The 18,300-nt window shown below is 33.3% G+C and overlaps 1 long non-coding RNA gene across 2 annotated transcripts; it reads left to right on the top strand.

The window, feature by feature from the left end:
• The first annotated feature begins 2,438 nt into the window (after positions 1–2,438).
• LOC141598726 (uncharacterized) lies at positions 2,439–5,950 on the top strand. Of its 2 annotated transcripts, XR_012523620.1 has the most exons (5): positions 2,439–2,628; positions 2,724–2,918; positions 4,804–4,887; positions 5,079–5,150; positions 5,288–5,950. It is a non-coding gene; the product is annotated as an uncharacterized LOC141598726 (long non-coding RNA). The 2 variants fall into 2 exon arrangements; XR_012523621.1 differs by lacking the exon at positions 5,079–5,150.
• The last annotated feature ends 12,350 nt before the right edge of the window (positions 5,951–18,300 follow it).

The following is an 18,300-nucleotide window of genomic DNA, read 5'->3' as shown; positions in this document are numbered from 1 at the left end:
TGCGGAACATATCTGAAACTTGTGTGCATGCTAAAGCTGTACAAGTTACTAATTTGTTTGCATAACCTGTTTTCTATTCACTACCTACAGTTGCTCACGAAGACCGACACGGAACTAGGAAAAGTGTTTGTATCATTACACAACTGCACATTTTAAAGGTTATTAGTGTTAGGTTCTCATTATTTTATTTTTGTTTGTCGTATTCTAAAGGCTATTAGCTCAAATGGGAGAGCAATGTGCAAATTTTGTACAAAGGTATGGGTTCGAATCCCATATAGCCTTGTTTATTTAAGTGTCCAAAGTCACTTGTTGACACGAGAAATACAGTAACATAGTTGACTAGTCACGAATAATAATACTCGGGCATGCAAAACTAAATACTAGCAAGCCGTGGTTGGACTCGAGTGCACATTAGGAACGTGCAAGAGGCTGTATCATTGGAAGTGCAAGAGGCTATATCATTGGAAGTTCTGATGGGAGCATGAGTATAACAATTTTTTAGAGCATTCTTAATCAACGTAGGATTACAACTTAGAGGTCTTTGAAGTCATAGCTTAGCATAATTGGGCGCAACATGACACACGAAAAAAAAAGGCCAATAATTCTTTAGGGTAACATTAGTTTGTCCTTAGAGTAACACTAGTTATTCTCTAAAGTAACGAGAGTACATAATAACCAATATGGGAGTCGAACCCACATCTTGTGCATTGCACAATGCTCTACCATTTGAGCTAATTGGCTTTCCAAATTCGTAAAATATAACTATTCATAACATACATCACCATACAATTTTGTTCTTCAGAATTTAAGATGTAAAGAAAGATTAGAGATTGATCTTCGGAGCAACAAAACATGTTGTCACAACCATTGATTAAGCATTTTGCAATATTTAGACACGATCCTAAATTTGGCTTAAAAGAGTCCACCATTTCCAACAAGATATTTTCTCCTGTAAGAATTTGGGACTTTATATCACAAAGATAAATTTGTTAGAGTAGAAAAATAAATGTGCTACAATGACATCAGAATGTGTTACAATGATAGCAAATATCTGTCACAATAAAACTCATGTTACAGTAACTTCTTCTACATATTACAATAACTTCTTATACGTATTACAACAACAAATAACTTAATAACTTATATTACAAAGTATGTTACAATAACAACTTTCGGTGTTACAATAAAGATTAGTATGTGTTATAATTACAGTAACATTGACAACAATTATATCGATTATGAGGGGCGGTGAAGAATGTGTTACTGTAAGCATAAATATATATTATAATAACAACAGACATGTGTTATAGTGAAAGTTGTGTTATAATAACAAACACTTAGTGTCTGAAAGCTAAGCCAATACAATTTACACTCACAGCAAAGTAGAAACAAGTAGAGAAAAATCAATCAAAATTCTTCAATTCATCAAAAAATATTTGAAATTTGCGACTTAATACAGAATATTGTGACCAAATTAATATTAATCACTCCGTAAAACTTAGCAAACTCAAATCCATAAAGAATTAATCTGCAAAGATTGCCAAACAATACCTATGCTCAACGGATTGAACGAAAATATCTTATTGAAATCTCTAAGAGACTCGCATTGACATTCGTCATCAAGAAATCAACACCACTAAATTAACTCTTTAACTTATATCCATCATACTTGAAATTAGCAAAGTCAATATCCATATAAAATACTACCTGATTACTTGCTTCAAATACGATCTCGATATTAGTTGGTCTTCAAAGTTGCAAATCAAAATTAGGTAGTATCAAGTGAAGTGCAAGCAAACTGCAGCAAAAACCTTGACGAATTCATGATAGAAAAGACTAGTTAATCTTGCTGGAGGAATTTTTAGGGTTTTAAATTTGATCCTTCAATGTATCCTCAATCCATTCCGAGTAGGATGTAGCAAGTAAAAAAATTCTTAGTTATTATTGATTTTTAGTTGATTCATTGATTTTGGTAAAAAAAATTGGAAGAGAAAAGTTGTAGATATTGTCGAGGGAGTTAGGAATGAGATTGTTTTTAGGAAAGAGGGGACAATTAGAGAGAGAGAGAGAGTGTGTGTATGTCTGTGATTGTTTTCAGGAATGAGATTGTGAAACGGAAATGTCAAACCCCTGTAAACAAAGTAATGCGCGTACTTTTTATGAGCTACGTGGCACAATCTGAACGCTCAATTAGAAAAGATCCTACGGTCCTAATTGATAGGACGGACTCACCCCAAGAGCTAGACTCACCGGATCCCTACTGTATATATATATATATATATATATATATATATTTGAGATCCTATGAGAACCATTAGGATAATGAGAACTGTGAGAATCACTCATAGCCCTTGGATCTAATGCTGAATGGACGACGAGATTAATTTATGTTACTTGAAAAATATCGCATAACCAACCACCCCCACCCCAAAACTATTCCAATCCCGTCATTTTACCAAAACATATTCTCACTCATCTTTTTTTCTCTCTCTACGATTATCACTGTCTATTTTCTTCATTTCCATCCATCGACCAACGTTGTCACCTTCCTACGGCGACATGAATTGGCGACGAGACGACCGCTCTTGCCCAAAAAGAGTCACTCTTGCTGAATTGTTCCTAATCGAGGTAATTATTTCCCCTAAATTTTACCTAATTCAAAGACAAGGAACCCTAACTATTTCACCCAAATTTTACCTAATTATAGAAGGCTTTAATTTCAGGTGAAGGAACTTACTTCATTCTTTCAAGCCTTTAACAAATGCTCCATCCAAATTCATTTTTTAACCTTGGTGTTAGAATATATAAGAAATTGATTCTGGTTCAAATTGACTGCCAAAATTGATGATTAATCCAAGTGTGTTTGAAGATTTTGGTTGACATTTTTGGTTCCGACGTTCTGAACAACTTGGTGTAAGGTATTGCTAATTTCATTCTAGTTTCCTCTTCTACCATCTACCAATCTTCCTTTTGTTTGTATATCAAAAGTTGTCATTGTCTACGCCCATTTCTTTTTTTTTTTTGGCTGAAATTTAGAGGAAATTTCACAAGGCCGTACTAGCCACATTAATTTAGTGTTAATTAACATTAACTAAAGTTGATAACAAAATGTGCAGATAAATTATTGTTGTTGATCAGTTTTATGCTCGAAAATTTTTCAGGTTTTGATTACATGACTTTTATACAGTTTATAATAATTCGAGAACTCGATTATTAATTAGCAAGTTATTTTCTGCTTATTCGCTTATTGTGTTCTTGCGTTGGAATCGATGTTTCTTCGTTAATTAAGCTGGATTGTATCAACTTATTGCTGAAATTGTTTATATTTTGAGTTTAACCATTGCAGATTTAGCATAAATACGCTCTGTGTTTTGAGCTATTAAGCATGTCAATATGCTTATATTTGTTCGGTTTTGGAAGCTTAGCGTCAAAATTCTCATTACATTTCGTAACTATTTTAATCTTTCCCCTTTTGTAGCTATTTTTCTGATTCTAGTAAAAAATTCTATTACATTTCAGAAATTTTCTTTTTGAGCCAAGACCTATGTCGACATCAGCATAGTCTCATTACCCTCAATAAAGTGTTTAGTGTGCAATAGACTTATCAATGCATGAAGTAGCCTTGTAGATGCATGAAAAAGTAATATATGTGCATCAAACAACCATGTACATGCATGAAATAAGTGTTATATGGGCATGAAATAAGGTTATATGTGCATGAAATAAGGTTATATGTGCATTAAAAAGTTCTTCAGTTTCATCTAATTACTGTTCTAAAAGAATGGCAAGATTTTTGGGTGCAATTGTCATATCAGTGCATGAGCTAGCCTTGTAGATGCATGAAAAAGTAATATATGTGCATCAAACAACATGTACATGCACGAAATAAGTATTATATGGGCATGAAATAAGATTATATATGCATGAAATAAGGTTATATGTGCATTAAAAAGTTCTTCAGTTGCATCTAATTACTGTTCTAAAAGAATGGCAAGATTTTTGGGTGCAATTGTCATATCATTGCATGAGATAGCCTTGTAGATGCATGAAAAAGTAATGTATGTGCATTAAACAACCTTGAATAATGTCTCACTAATAAATGAGTGGTTTTAGAGCTGCATAGGTAAGTCAATGCGTGTAAAGTGAATATTGTGAATTGTGATGCATGCTAAAACTGTTAAAAAGCAGGTTGTAGTTAAAGTTAAACTTCAGAATTGAAGTGCTTGTAGCTCACCACAAAAAAATCCACATTTTTACCAATTTAGGTAATTTAGCAACTCCACTCGATTTATTCTTATATTGCTTGCTGGGAATTTGGAATTTTATGCTGATTAGGTCTTTAAATTTGATGATCACCCTTTATTCAGGCATTTCTGTATATTAGGGATCATGGCATTTCTTTTTTCTGTATGTTGTATAAGAGGAATGTTTTTTTAGGGAAATAATGCACTGGTGACAACTAACTGGACACATCATTCCGTCCCCAGACATTTCTTTTTCTAATTCTTCAAATGAGGTTTATGATTTTAAGGTTTATTCAAGTTATTTAATCAAGTTACAAGGGAAGATTAAATAGCCATCTACTACTAATTCTGCACCCGACTTTCATGTTTGTAGAAAAGCTTTGACCCTCTCCCTAGCGCTCGAGTTCTTTTATCACATAAAGAATTTAATGAAACAAAGCCGACTTTACCCCAAAGTCCTCTTGTAATGCGAGTAGCTCATAACCATAAAGTAGCCGCTGAAATATTTTTATGGTGATCATGATAATGAAATTTTTATTGCTATATCGTGTGATTTCAGCAAGGAGCATTCCCACAACATTATTATCTGGAGCAACACTAGCTGTTAAAGCAAAAACAAGGAGCTACAGCTATGTTGCAATATGTAAGTGTAACATATTCTGCTTCTTTTTTTCTGAGACGGAATATAATTCCGTAAGCTTATATGTGAACATATTAAGGTGTCTTGTAAATATCACAATCGATTGAGTACTTGATTTATTATCATCAGTGTGCTCTATCTGGTTTTGATAGACATTAAACTATATATTTCTAAAAATTATCTGCTGCTTGCAGGAACACCCTGCATATTTTTTGAATTACCTTGACCTTTCATTTCGACAGGCTGTAACATTCATTTGTCCATAGGTGATATCATTCCTGCTGGGATTATGTATAATAGCACATCTAAATTTAAATTTATGGGGTTGTTGGCATTATCAAGATTTGTGAATTATTAATGGTGGACATTCTGAGAGATTTTTCCTTTTTGTTGTTGTGTGCAGATCAGGAAAAAGTCAGGAGGAGGAAGGTAGTATCTATGAATACAGGGGACAGTCCGTTTGGAATCCAATATTGCTGCACAATCGCAGTACGTGGATCCTAACACTAGTGTACTAAGTCAACATTTTTGTGTTTCCCTTCACAAATGAGATTTTGTGTTTCCTACAAGTTTTGGAGCTGGAACTGTGACCAATCCCGCCAGTACTATTCCAGCTTTCACTTCCTTGAAAAATGTGCCTTATCCTGACCAACCAAAACAAGAGAAGGTGAAGGGAACACATAACAGCTCCTTACCTGATGCTAGAATTGTCAATGGCTTTCATACGGGTGTTAAAAAGAAAAAGAAACGGGCAGAAAGTTTGGTTGGAGACGACCATATGCGTCTTTTTTCAGAAGGCAAAAGATTCCGCTTCCTGCAAGGAGATCCCATCTCTTCTTCTCATCAATCAAACACTCAGTTACGCCAGGGAATTAGAAAGGATTGTTTGAGGATTTAGCATAACCCAGTCATTTTCTGCATTCTTCATCTGAACAAATTTGCAGGATAACTGTTTTTTTTTGTATGATTTTCGCAATGCATGTATTCAGCACTTTATTTGGCTTTTCAAATGTGCAATTTCAGACAAATTGATCACCATATTCCAAGTGTTCCGAATTTCTTTGAATTCATCGTTTAGTCATTTCGAGTGTACAGGTGTACATTTGAAATTGTAAAGAGCACACAACTGTCATAATACTGAACCACCTAAAATTAGACTATAAGCTCTCCTTAAATTCCTAAAATTAGAAATAATGGTATTTCATAGCCAATATGGGAGTTGAACCCATATTTTGTGCATAGCACAATGCTCTACCGTTTGAGCTAATTGGCTTTTGAATGAGTAAAATGTATATATTCGTAATGTTTAATGACTATATCAAAGATATTATAAACTGATAAATTGGTTCATCAATATAGCTTCTGCTTTTAGTCCTTCAAAAAGAGATGAAATGGTTAATTTGAATACAAATAAATAGCAGTCACATACCTAGGATAAAGTCTACTGCTTGATGCGTAAAACTGGCATAATGCAGCATATTCTGATGAATTTGTAGCCAAGCTTCAGATTTTAATCATACAACTTTACCAACAACTTGTTCATCATGCAACTATATCATATGAGTACATTGGATGGGCATCTAACCGAATTAGGCGTCTCACAAAGATCCACTAGAAATAACTCAACAGATAATTTAAGTTATTCCATCTCCTCTTCCCAGTACAATTCTGTTTACAGCAAGGCAGCAAATTCTCAAATCTCTTTCACCAAAGCTCAACAAATAGGGAAATGCAATTCATGCACTTTTCTATATCATATCAAGTTCATTAAGCAGGTAACATTCTATCAATATGCTTTAAAGTATCACAAATTGACAATCAACTCAAATTCCAAACTTGCATAACTTCGTCAATCAATCCAATTGTCCGTTGAATTCTTCATTATCTTATGCAATCGCACTGAAATAGGCAAATCATACGAAGCAAATTTAACACAAAATCAGATAATTCCTCTTCATTTCTTGAAACTAAAATCAATGTGACATACGAAAAACAAAAATAGACCTAGTCTGAGAAATCAACGACGAAGAACATCACTTAACCTAGGAGCAGCGCCAAATTTCAGCTTTTTAAGACTTAATCCTTTTAAATTAGTGAAGAAGTAACATTTGCAAGACACTCTTTTCGGATATAAATCACCGCGTAAATCATCTGATCGCAACAAAATAACGAACTCAAAATCGATATAAACAATCATCAACAATTAAAATACTAAACTAAGCAATATTCAAATGAATCATCTCATTGCTGTTTGTTTGTAGTCAAATAAAAAGTAACTTCCTCTGTCGTGGTGACCAGAACAAAAGCTCGTGTCAAGACTGTCTCACGGCAACCTTGACGGACTTACCCATTGGCTACTATATGGTACGTTACTTTGAAACATTGATTGTTATACTTCATATGCATACCAATGGTACCTAATTCACGAAAATTGACCGAGCTCCCAACAAATTGAAGTAATTTCTCAATTTCCCCAAACCCCTAATTTACCAATTTCTTGCTGTAAATTTACCAATTTCAAGAATATAAACCCTAATTTCATAAACATAAGTCAACAATTCAATTTTGTACTCCAATTATATGCAACTCGAATCAACAATTCGTCACCGTGATATGTTGACGAATTAACAAATATCAAATAAATAAAGTTGAATTTCTGGGAAAATAATGGAAAAGTTAAACAAACCTCATTGAATTTACAACATTAGTGAAAGATGCGTTAAATTTGCGTCTCCATTGATGAAGAAAGCAGCAAAATATTGAAGCTCGTTTTTAATTTGAGGAAGCAGGCGAGCGGACAGAGAGAAAAATACTGGAGGGAGAAATCGACTTTGTTAAATAAGTGAGGGTATGGACGACAATCGTGGTATGATAACTGCCATTTATTTTTCTAAGATATTTTTCTAAGGGCTAAGGGTTGTGAGTGGTTCTCACAGTTCTCATTATACTAGTGGTTTTCACCGGATCTCGACCCTATATATATATATATATATATATAGAGAGAGAGAGAGAGAGGGAGAGAGAGAGAGGTAAGATCCAATGAGTCCAACATGGGACATTGAGTCCATAAGTCCCTTTAAGGGCCATTGGATGGACTAAATGGAAGGTTGAGATGAATTTGATTAAAGGCCTTTAAAAAGAAAAGGAAAAAAATGTGGATGGTTGGATTGAGATGGATGGTTGAGATTGAAAATTACCAAAAAAATTTACCACTAATCAAATTTCTACACACTAATTAATTTTTCTTTCTCTCTCTAGCCCCTAATTAATCAGTTTTGAGTTTTAGATTTCAGAAGTGTAAATGTAATGTTGTATGAGTTTTACAAGTGTAAATGTGACGGAAATATAATTTTAACATTTTACAAGTGTAAATGTGATGTTTTACAAGTGTAAATGTAACATTTTAAGGGTGTAAATTTGATTTTTTGTGACGGAAATTTTGAATTTATATAATTTTAACATTTTACAAGTGTAAATGTGATGTTTTACGAGTGTAAATGTAACATTTTAAGAGTGTAAATTTGATTTTTTGTGACGGAAAGTTTGAATTTATAGAATTTTAACATTTTACAAGTGTAAATGTGAAGTTTTACGAGTGTAAATGTAACATTTTTAAGAGTGTAAATTTGATTTTTTGTGACGGAAATTTTGAATTTATAGAATTTTAACATTTTACAAGTGTAAATGTGAAGTTTTACGAGTGTAAATGTAACATTTTTAAGAGTGTAAATTTGATTTTTTGTGACGGAAATTTTGAATTTATATAATTTTAACATTTTACAAGTGTAAATGTGAGGTTTTACGAGTGTAAATGTAACATTTTAAGAGTGTAAATTTGATTTTTTTTGTAACGGAAATTTTGAATTTATATAATTTTAACATTTTACAAGTGTAAATGTGAGGTTTTACGAGTGTAAATGTAACATTTTAAGAGTGTAAATTTGATTTTTTAGTCAATTTGAAGGTTTTAGAGTGTAAATTTTGTCCTTTGAGTGTGAATTTGGTCCTTTATAAGTGTAAATTTGTCCTTTACGAGTAAAACATTAGTCCAACTACCAAAAAACGCCACCGTCAACTTTGTCCTTTACGAGTAAAACTTTAGTCCGACTACCAAAAAACGCCACCATCATCGTCCTTCCCCACCAACTCATATCCACAAAAAATATGAGTGCAAATTTATATAATTTTAACGAGTGTAAATGTAAAGAAATACAAGTGTAAATGTAAAGAAATACGAGTGTAAATGTCAAGAAATACGACTGTAAATGTTAAGAAATATGAGTGTAAATTTATAGAAATACGAGTGTAAATGTGAGGAGATACAAGTGTAAATGTGAGGAGATACAAGTGCAAATTTAAATAAAAACGAGTGTAAATGTGAGGAGATACAAGTGTAAATTTAAGAGAAATACGAGTGTAAATGTGAGGAGATACAAGTGTAAATTTAAATAAAAACGAGTATAAATGTAAGGAGATACAAGTGTAAATTTAAGAGAAATACGAGTGTAAATGTGAGGAGATACAAGTGTAAATTTAAATAAAAACGAGTGTAAATGTGAGGAAATACAAGTGTAAATTTAAAGAAATATAAGTGTAAATGTAAAGAAATATAAGTGTAAATGTAAAGAAATACGAGTGTAAATGTAAAGAAATACAAGTGTAAATCTGAGAAATGTGTGTAAATGTAAAATAATATAAGTGTAAATGTAAAGAAATACAAGTGTAAATGTAAAGAAATATGAGTGTAAATGTGAGAAGATACAAGTGTAAATTTAAATAAAAATGAGTGTAAATGTGAGGAAATACAAGTGTAAATTTAAAGAAATATGAGTGTCAATCTGACAAAAATGTATAGAATACGAGTGTAAATATAAAAATAAATATATTTATTAGATCTAATAATAAAAATCATGACAATATGATTATTTTTCAATAATCTACTATATATTTTTTTAGATCTAAGAATAAAATATGGTAAGTGTCAACACAAATGAGAAAACAAACCAAAAAATATATAAAAAAAACAAAAGAGAAAACGATGAAAATAGAACAGCTATGAAAAGAGGAAGCGTTGAAATATGTACCAACAAAACAGAAAACACAAAAGGAAAACAAGAAAGAGAGAAAAGAGGAAGCGTTGAAAATAGGACGATAAACTCCGGCCAGATTCGTGTATATTTGAACAAATCTAAACAAAAGACAACGACGGTGAAGCCGTCGCCTGAACTACGGCCAGAACTCCGGCTAGGTTCGTTTTTTTTTTTGGGTTAGTTATTCTCAGATCTCGTTTTGTTTAAGGTAATGATGTTGTCGGCGGTGATGGTGCGGCAGAGGTGGGGTGGAAGGTGTTGTTGTTGACGGGGTTGGTGGTGGTGTCGTGGGTTGGTAAGTGAGGAAGAGGATGATGGTGTTGGAGCGTTAGTGGCGGCGCGATGCTGATGGTTGGTGGCTGTGAATGTGAGCGTCCGTGATGGTTGGTGGCTGTGGATGTGGGAGTGCGTGGTGGTTGGCGTATTTTAAGATCTGGCTTTTTTTTTTTTTTTTCGATGGCGGGATCTTTGGTGGTTGGTGGTCAGTGGATGTGGGGCCACGACGGACGATAGGGGTGGTCGTGGGTGAATGTGGGCGTGCGTGGTGGTGGGCATGGGGGTGGGTGATGGTGTCGGGGTAGGGTTGGTTGAAGGTGTATTGTTGTTGGTGGTAGTTGTGGTGGCCGGCAGGAGAGGTGCCTCGTGGTGGTAGTGGCGGGTGGTGTATGGTGATGACGGATGAGGATAATGGGGGGAAATTTTTTTTTGATTTTTTTTGAATTATTTGGTTTTTGATTTTTGAGGGATTGTTGAGAGGAATTGAGTTGTTTTGATTTTTAGAGAGATGAGAGGAATGATAATTGTGTGAGATGAGAGAGAAGTGACTGAAAAATAAATGATATATAGTAAAATTAGTGGTTGATTAGTGAAGGTAGTGAGGGAAAGTATTTAATTAGCATTGATTACCTAATTTTTGCTCTAATCCCTCCCTTTTCCCCTTCAATCTCAACCCTCCATCCAATCTTTTCAATGGCCCTTATGAGAACTCATGGACTCAACGAAGGAAGGAGGACTCACTTGATCCTTCCTCTCTCTCTCTCTCTCTCTCTATATATATATATATATATATAGAGAACTAGGATCATATGAGTTGGGTCATGTTTGGTGAGTTACCCCTCTAAATCTGCACCACTAATCTAATCTAAGATGAATGGCTGAGATTAAAACTTACTCAAGCTATAAAACCCACTTTTCTCTCAATCTCCCTCATTATTATAAAAATCACTCTCTCTCTCCTTCTTCTCCCTCTAAAAAGCCAGAACAAAAAAAAAACCTCCGTCTGATAATCAATTTCAATTATTTCGTGCTCTTCATCTTCAATTTCTCTCCGTTTTCAGAGCGATTTCGTGCTTGTTCTTCGCGCTCAATAGATCTACTTCGTCTTTATCTTCAGTTTTTGCAATCAGGTAATCGTTTCCTCTTATTATACTATTTTTTGTTTATTTTTGAACTTCATTTTTATTTTTCTTTGCTTGAATTTCTAGTCTTTTGTGTGTCTATTCTTCAACTTATTCAATCGTTTTCATTATGTAGTTCAATTTGTCGTGTTTTTGTTGTTAAATTACATTTTCTATTGTTTTCGCATAATTCTAGGGTTTCGTAATTGTATTTTGCGTTTTTGTACCTGATTTTGAATTTTGATGTTGTTCTTTCTGGTTTTTGGTGATTTCATTGTGCTTTTGTTGCAATGAAGATACTTTGTTTGATGAAATTATTCGTTATTGTAATATATTGATGATGTTATTGTAATATAGGGATTTTTAATGTTGCATTACATCTCGATTATTGTATTACTTTAATCGAGTTATTGTATTATTCAAACTCAGTTATTTTATCTTGTACTGCTTGTTTTGTTGTCTTAGTGTATAATCTGTTTAATAACAGTTATTGTATTACTTTAACCGAATTATTCTATTATTGAAACTCAGTTATTGTATTTTATAGTTACTTCTTGTTCGTTATCTTGGGATATAATCTGTTATGTCCTATTTAGTGCTAATTTAACCGAGTTATTGTTTGTGCATGTGGTAGGTTGATTGCTTATGTGACTTTTTGAAAACAAGGACAATAGCAAAAGAAGGGATTGCCGTTTCTACATTCAAAATTGTTGATGTTAATTTTGAATGAAAAACAAAGCAGATGAACGATAATGAATCGGGATTTTTTTACCATGTATCACATGCTCACATATGAGAGGATGATCTTTATGTCGATGATAAAGCGAAAATTGGACAGGATCCCTATATATATGGCTTGAGATGGTGGGTATTATGATAATGTCGAAGGTAAATGATGGAAGAGCATGTCTTTTGCAGAACGTGAATGATCTCAGGAAGGACATATTGCAGGTTGAGGATCACGTTCTAAAGTCGAGAAGGGCTGGTGGGTGGAAAAAGAATTAAACAAGTTGTCAGAAAAGGTGTTGCTCAGCCAAAGAACTAGAATAATTAGTGATGTGTTTTTATTATTAGATGTAATTTTGGATACTGATGTGAATATGTAATACAATGTTTTTGAAACATGGTTATTGTATTGAATCAAGCCAGTTATTTCAATGCATACGAGCAATTATTGAATTCAATTTGTTAATTTCTTTCGATGCACAAAACCAGTTATTTGAATACATACAAGTTATTGTATTCATTTTGTGAGGTCATTCAATAACCAATCATGTTATTCAATTAAACAAGATGAAAACAAAAACAAGATACAAATTTGAATATATTTGAGTTTCATCTCAATATAATAACACGATTTACTCATTATAATAATTGAGTTTTTACATTACAATAACTGAGTTTCTACATTACAATAACTGGGTTTCTACATTGGAATAACTACAAATACAAGAGTTTCTACATTACAATAACTGAGTTTTCTACATTACAATAACTGAGTTTCTACATTACAATAACTGAGTTATTCAATTAAACAAGATGAAATCTAACAAAAAATGACCAAGTATATACATCAATTTTTCCATTGAACGTCAATTATCCGCGTCTATCGTGATTCAACCTGCAAATCACCAAAAAGAAAAATATAACTTAACAGAACACCCATTAAGTAACTGGATTGTAAAATAACTAAAACTGACTTTAAACAATTAACGAGTCAATAACTGAAACACATATAGAATAACTGACTTTAGTCATTACAATAATCGAGTTTCTACATTACAATAACTATAAATGCCAGATTTCTACATTACAATAACTGAGTTTATATATTACAATAATTGAACAACATAACGAACTACATTACTAAAGTAATCAACATAATGAAAAACGAGATTGATCATCTGAATTACACATATTTTCACCTGAATTCATCGTTGTTTGATGAGAAAAAAGATTGATCATCATAATTCATCATTCGATCATTAGAATTCATCATTCTCTTGAAAATCACAGAAATTTGATTAGAATTTTTATTTAATTTCAATAGCTACCAAATCAACTTGAAATAATTCGATTATTAGCTAAGAAATAAATAATATTCATACCTTCGTTTTGATTTGATGCGTTAGGGTTTTCCGAAATTTGACTATTAATTGAAGAAAAAAATTGATCGTTTCAATTGAAATAATCGAAATTGTGAATGAATTACAAGCTGTAATCATATGGAATTACAAAAAAATTGGGAAGAATTTGATGAATTTGTCAATTTTGATTGTTGAATCTGTATGTTTTTGATTTTTTTTCATACGTTCTTTTTGTTTTTTGTTAGTTGTTTGATGCAAAACAGAGAGATCTAGGTTTAGAGAAAGAAAGTAGTTAGATTTAGAGAGAAAGCGACTATTGTTTTTGTGACGTATGATTTTTATGAATTGGTTTTGTTAGATCAATTGCTTATATACTGTGGGGGTAACTCACGAAAAGTGGTAAACTCACCTATGGATCACTGCTTATATATATATATATATATATATATATATATATATATATATATATATATATATATATATATTTATGTATATATATATACCCGTTATAAATATGGAGTACTCCGTATATAACTTTATGTACATTTTGGAAAATCATATAAATACCGTTGTCCGCAATCAGAGAACATGTACTTTGTTCTGTTTTCAGCCACAAATTGTACACTAGACTAGACTGAGACTCTATAAGCACGCCTCCTTGACCATTATTTAATTATAAAACAGGCTACCTGCTGGCTTGCTAGTTGCTACCATATCAAATGTGATCCGGTTTATAAATTGTGATGATAGTGACCATTTTCAGCCGGTCTTAATTAAGACGGTATTATTTAATTCGTTTTAAGTTTAAAACGGATCAAAAATCACCCAACCAGCATAAGTATACTTTGTAAGACTAATATTTTACTTTTTATTTTATTCATCCCATATGATAAGTATATTGACCCGTTTTATTATATTGACCCGTTTTATACTTCAAGTTGAATAATGCCCGTTTTAAACAAGAATTTGTGACAATTTTATTTTAAAAAGTGATTACTCCCTCCGTCGCGGTTATTTGTTGTCCCATTTCATCTGGGGTGTCTCAGTCAATTGTTATCCTTTTTATTTTAGAATTACATTCGATAAACAATTTAATCATTCACTCAATTTAATCTATTTGTCATATTATAATTGACCTTTTTCTTGGTCTTTGTGATAAAACCAAATAATAACAATAACCGGGACGAATGAAGTACTTTTTATTTTTTATAAAAAATACTCCCTCCATTCAACTCCACTTTACAAGTATTCCATTTCCGTCCATTCAACTCCACTTTACAGGTTTCCTTATTTGGACAAAAAAAAGACAATTCTACCCTAATTAAAACTACCTATTTACAAAAAGTGCCATTGTTACCCCACCTTAATCTACCATAAAAACCCACCCTAAACTAATTACCAACCCAATTATTTCCCCTAACCCAACCCAACCCACTAATCTTTCCCTCCAAAAAATTCCCTTGGCCCACTAGAAATTGTAACCCAACACTCCAAATCCATTCAAATCCGTCTGGTTCATCCCCTCAACCAACCCAATTCAATGCTCTCATTCTAGATCTTTCCTTCAAACCCTAAATGCTCTCATTCACCTACTCTCCTCATTTGCCTCCTCATTCCGCCTCCTCATTACACTGCCTCTCTATTTCTCTCTCTAAAATCCGAAAATTGTTCTCTGTAAACCCTAAAAAATTTCCTTCATCCGCCTCTTTTCTTATCATCTCCTTCATTCTTGCCTTTGTTTTTCACAATCTTACAACACAACATCATTTTACCTTTACAAATAATGAGTAAATCACATGTCAACTGTGATGAATCTTGTTTTCAATGTTTAATTCAAAGATATAAAGATGGGTATGAGGAAGATGAAGATGAACCACAAGAATCAGAACCCGATTCCCCTCCTATGCACATGTTTGTTCTGACACATTAGATCCAGGACGATTTAGGAACTCAAGTTGAAGAAACACGGTTTGATGATCTAGAAGTTAAGTAAATCGTCCTGGATCGATGTTAACCCGGTTGAAGCTGTACCGCAATCACCAAGTTCGATTAAATTCGATCAATATGTTGCCAGGTTCGTTGCAAAACAAAAGGAGAAGATGGAAATTGAGGCTAATCGTAGATTGGCGATGAATTTGGGTGAAAAAGTTGAACCGGAACCGGAACCGGAACCGGAACCTGAGACACCAAGTTCTCTAAGAATGAAAGCGTATGTGGAGAGGGTCCATGCAAGACTTCATAAATCGTCTACATAGGAAGGTCCATTTCTTATTCTCACAATCTATTTTTTTTTTTTTTGAGGTTCATGCATGTTCTCGTTTTTTTGGCTGCTGGGATTTGCTGCTGTTAGGTTTAGCGATTGGTTTCTGGTGATTGTACATTTATGATAATTTGTTCAATGCTTTTTTATGCTGATATTTCTGGTTGAGTTGCTTTTTTATTCTCGTCTGTTGGTGATTGTACATTTATGATATTTCTGGGATTTGCTGCCGTCATCAAGTTTTTTTTTTGTTTTTTTGAGGTTCATGCATGTTCTCGTCTTTTTATTTTTGAGGTTCCTGCATGTTCTCGTCTGTTGGTGCATGTACATATTCTGATAATTTGTTCAATGCTTTTTGATGCTGATATTTCTGGGATTTGTTCAATGCTGATAATTTTGTCAAAAAGTTCAATTCTGATAATTTGTTCAATGCTGATAATTTTGCCATAAAGTTCAATTCTGATAATTTGTTCAATGCTGATAATTGTCATAAAGTTCAATTCTGATAATTCAGTCCTTTAAACTGATAACTTCACCAGAAATTGTTTGTTCAAAGTATGTAAATGAATATCTGTTGCCTTATGCTGGTATTTGCTCAATGATGATTCTTCCTTAATGGTTTGAGAGCAATATCTGAACTTTGAATTGAACTAATTTTAGGTAATTGGCCATTTAATTGAAGTAGTTTTGCCACCACATGGTCTACCAATGTTAAGCGTGTGTGTACTGTTCCATTATAGTTGCAGTAATCATGTGAACCAGTGTGTTTGACAACTCCATGATTACATTAGCATCAAATGTTTGAGAGTTGTGTTGGTTTTTGCTTAATGGACATAGTGTGGTCTACCTTCATTGGGTGTGTGTGTAGGAGGCATTACTACTTTGATGAACTCTTAAAGCCACCACATGGTTAACAATTGAATTGGTGTGTGCTAACTACTACGAGTAAACAATTGCGATGTGAGTTAGTATGGTATACCTTCATTTTGTTTCTGTGTAGGAAGGCTTAAGAGTTCACACAACTCAATGATGAGGCCAAATTAGGCCTGAGAGTTGTTGTAAATTTGATTTTTTTTTAAACTAAACTGAATTATAAACATCCCACCTTGAATTAAACTGATAACATTAAACTGAACTGATAACATTGCCAATGAACTGAGCTTCATACATTGTTGTGCATTACAAAGTTCTAAGTTTGGTTAGAAGTTAAACATTTCTTACCATTGAAATGTTTATTCTCTAAACAAATCACAAAAGAGTAGTCATCATTATTCAGTACTTACACTTTCTAAATTAGTGGTTTGCTCCAACATTGTAACCTAATTCTGTCATCAAGTACTCTAAACCTTCAGTTTGACCTAGTCCTTGTAAATACCCAATGCTTTCCCTCACCAAGTCTTCATTGACCTCCAAATTTCTTGGTAATATGCCAAGGGCAGCAAGATGATCCTTTGACATATGGGGGATTGCAAAGTTATTATGACCAGTAGCAATGCTTTTTTAGCAGCCAACCAAATATGTACTTGTATTATCGCAGCCAAGTACAACATAAGACCCAAGTCTTGTGCACCATACACAATGATACAAATGTAGGCGACAAAAAAGGTCGTCTTCAAGCCAAAGTAGATTTGTTGCAAATCATTTATTTGTAGGAGCCTAAGAGGGTTTAACTTTTGAGCCAACTGGAAATAATATCCGTCTTGAGAAAATAAATGAGTCAAACATATTTCCACGTTAGACGTCAAAATTCTCGCATATATTTGAAAAGTGCGAGGAAAAACATTAGGAAGAAATGACAGAGCCAGGATATTGATCATATTTATGCAAAAATTTGCTATGATATATTTTAATCTACATTATTAAAAAAATTACTCATTTACGACGCTGCACCAAAATATATAGTCCTTTTGTGTATAGAAAAGCTTGATAATCCGTTTTATAGCGAAACAAGCCACCATAAATAAAGCATAATTGGATTTATTTTACAAAATGGATATGATATTAATTATTGGCCTTTTTTTTATTGTAAAGTAGGATGCACAATTTTAATGCTCGTTTTAGATAGCTGTAAAGATTAAATACAGAGAAAATAAATGGGGAAACAGGAAATTGATGGCACAAACTAAGAATCGATGTGAGTTTCGATAGTCCCTCGCTTCAGTTTGAAGATTTAAGACACGACACACGAGCATAGTCCAAGCTCAACTCGACCCTTCATCAATAAGCACTAAGACATGACACACTAGTTGCCTGCTCGAGTTTGGTCGACAAATTCCCGTATGCAACCAACTAACCACTAAGGTCGTAAGTCTCCTAACCATCTTCAGATTTAGCTACGTGGGGTTTAGCAGGAAACAGAACTAACAATGCATGCGTCAACCTGGTCGAATTTTCAACACAAAACCGTTTCAAGAACTCAATTCCCACCCGAGCTAATCCAAAGGGCCGTGCCTGTCGTTCTGCATCCCGGACTAACAGGATACTGGGATTGGGGAGGAAAAACCGAATTTAAACCGAGTAACCAATCTACCCCAATCCTTGAGTAGCCAGACTAGTTTCGGAAATATCATCAGATATCTAAA

This window comes from Silene latifolia, chromosome 9 (genome assembly GCF_048544455.1).
Source record: "Silene latifolia isolate original U9 population chromosome 9, ASM4854445v1, whole genome shotgun sequence".
NCBI classification, from domain to species: domain Eukaryota; kingdom Viridiplantae; phylum Streptophyta; class Magnoliopsida; order Caryophyllales; family Caryophyllaceae; genus Silene; species Silene latifolia.
Note: the sequence above shows the minus strand (reverse complement) of the source record. Positions and strands in the feature narration are given on the sequence as shown.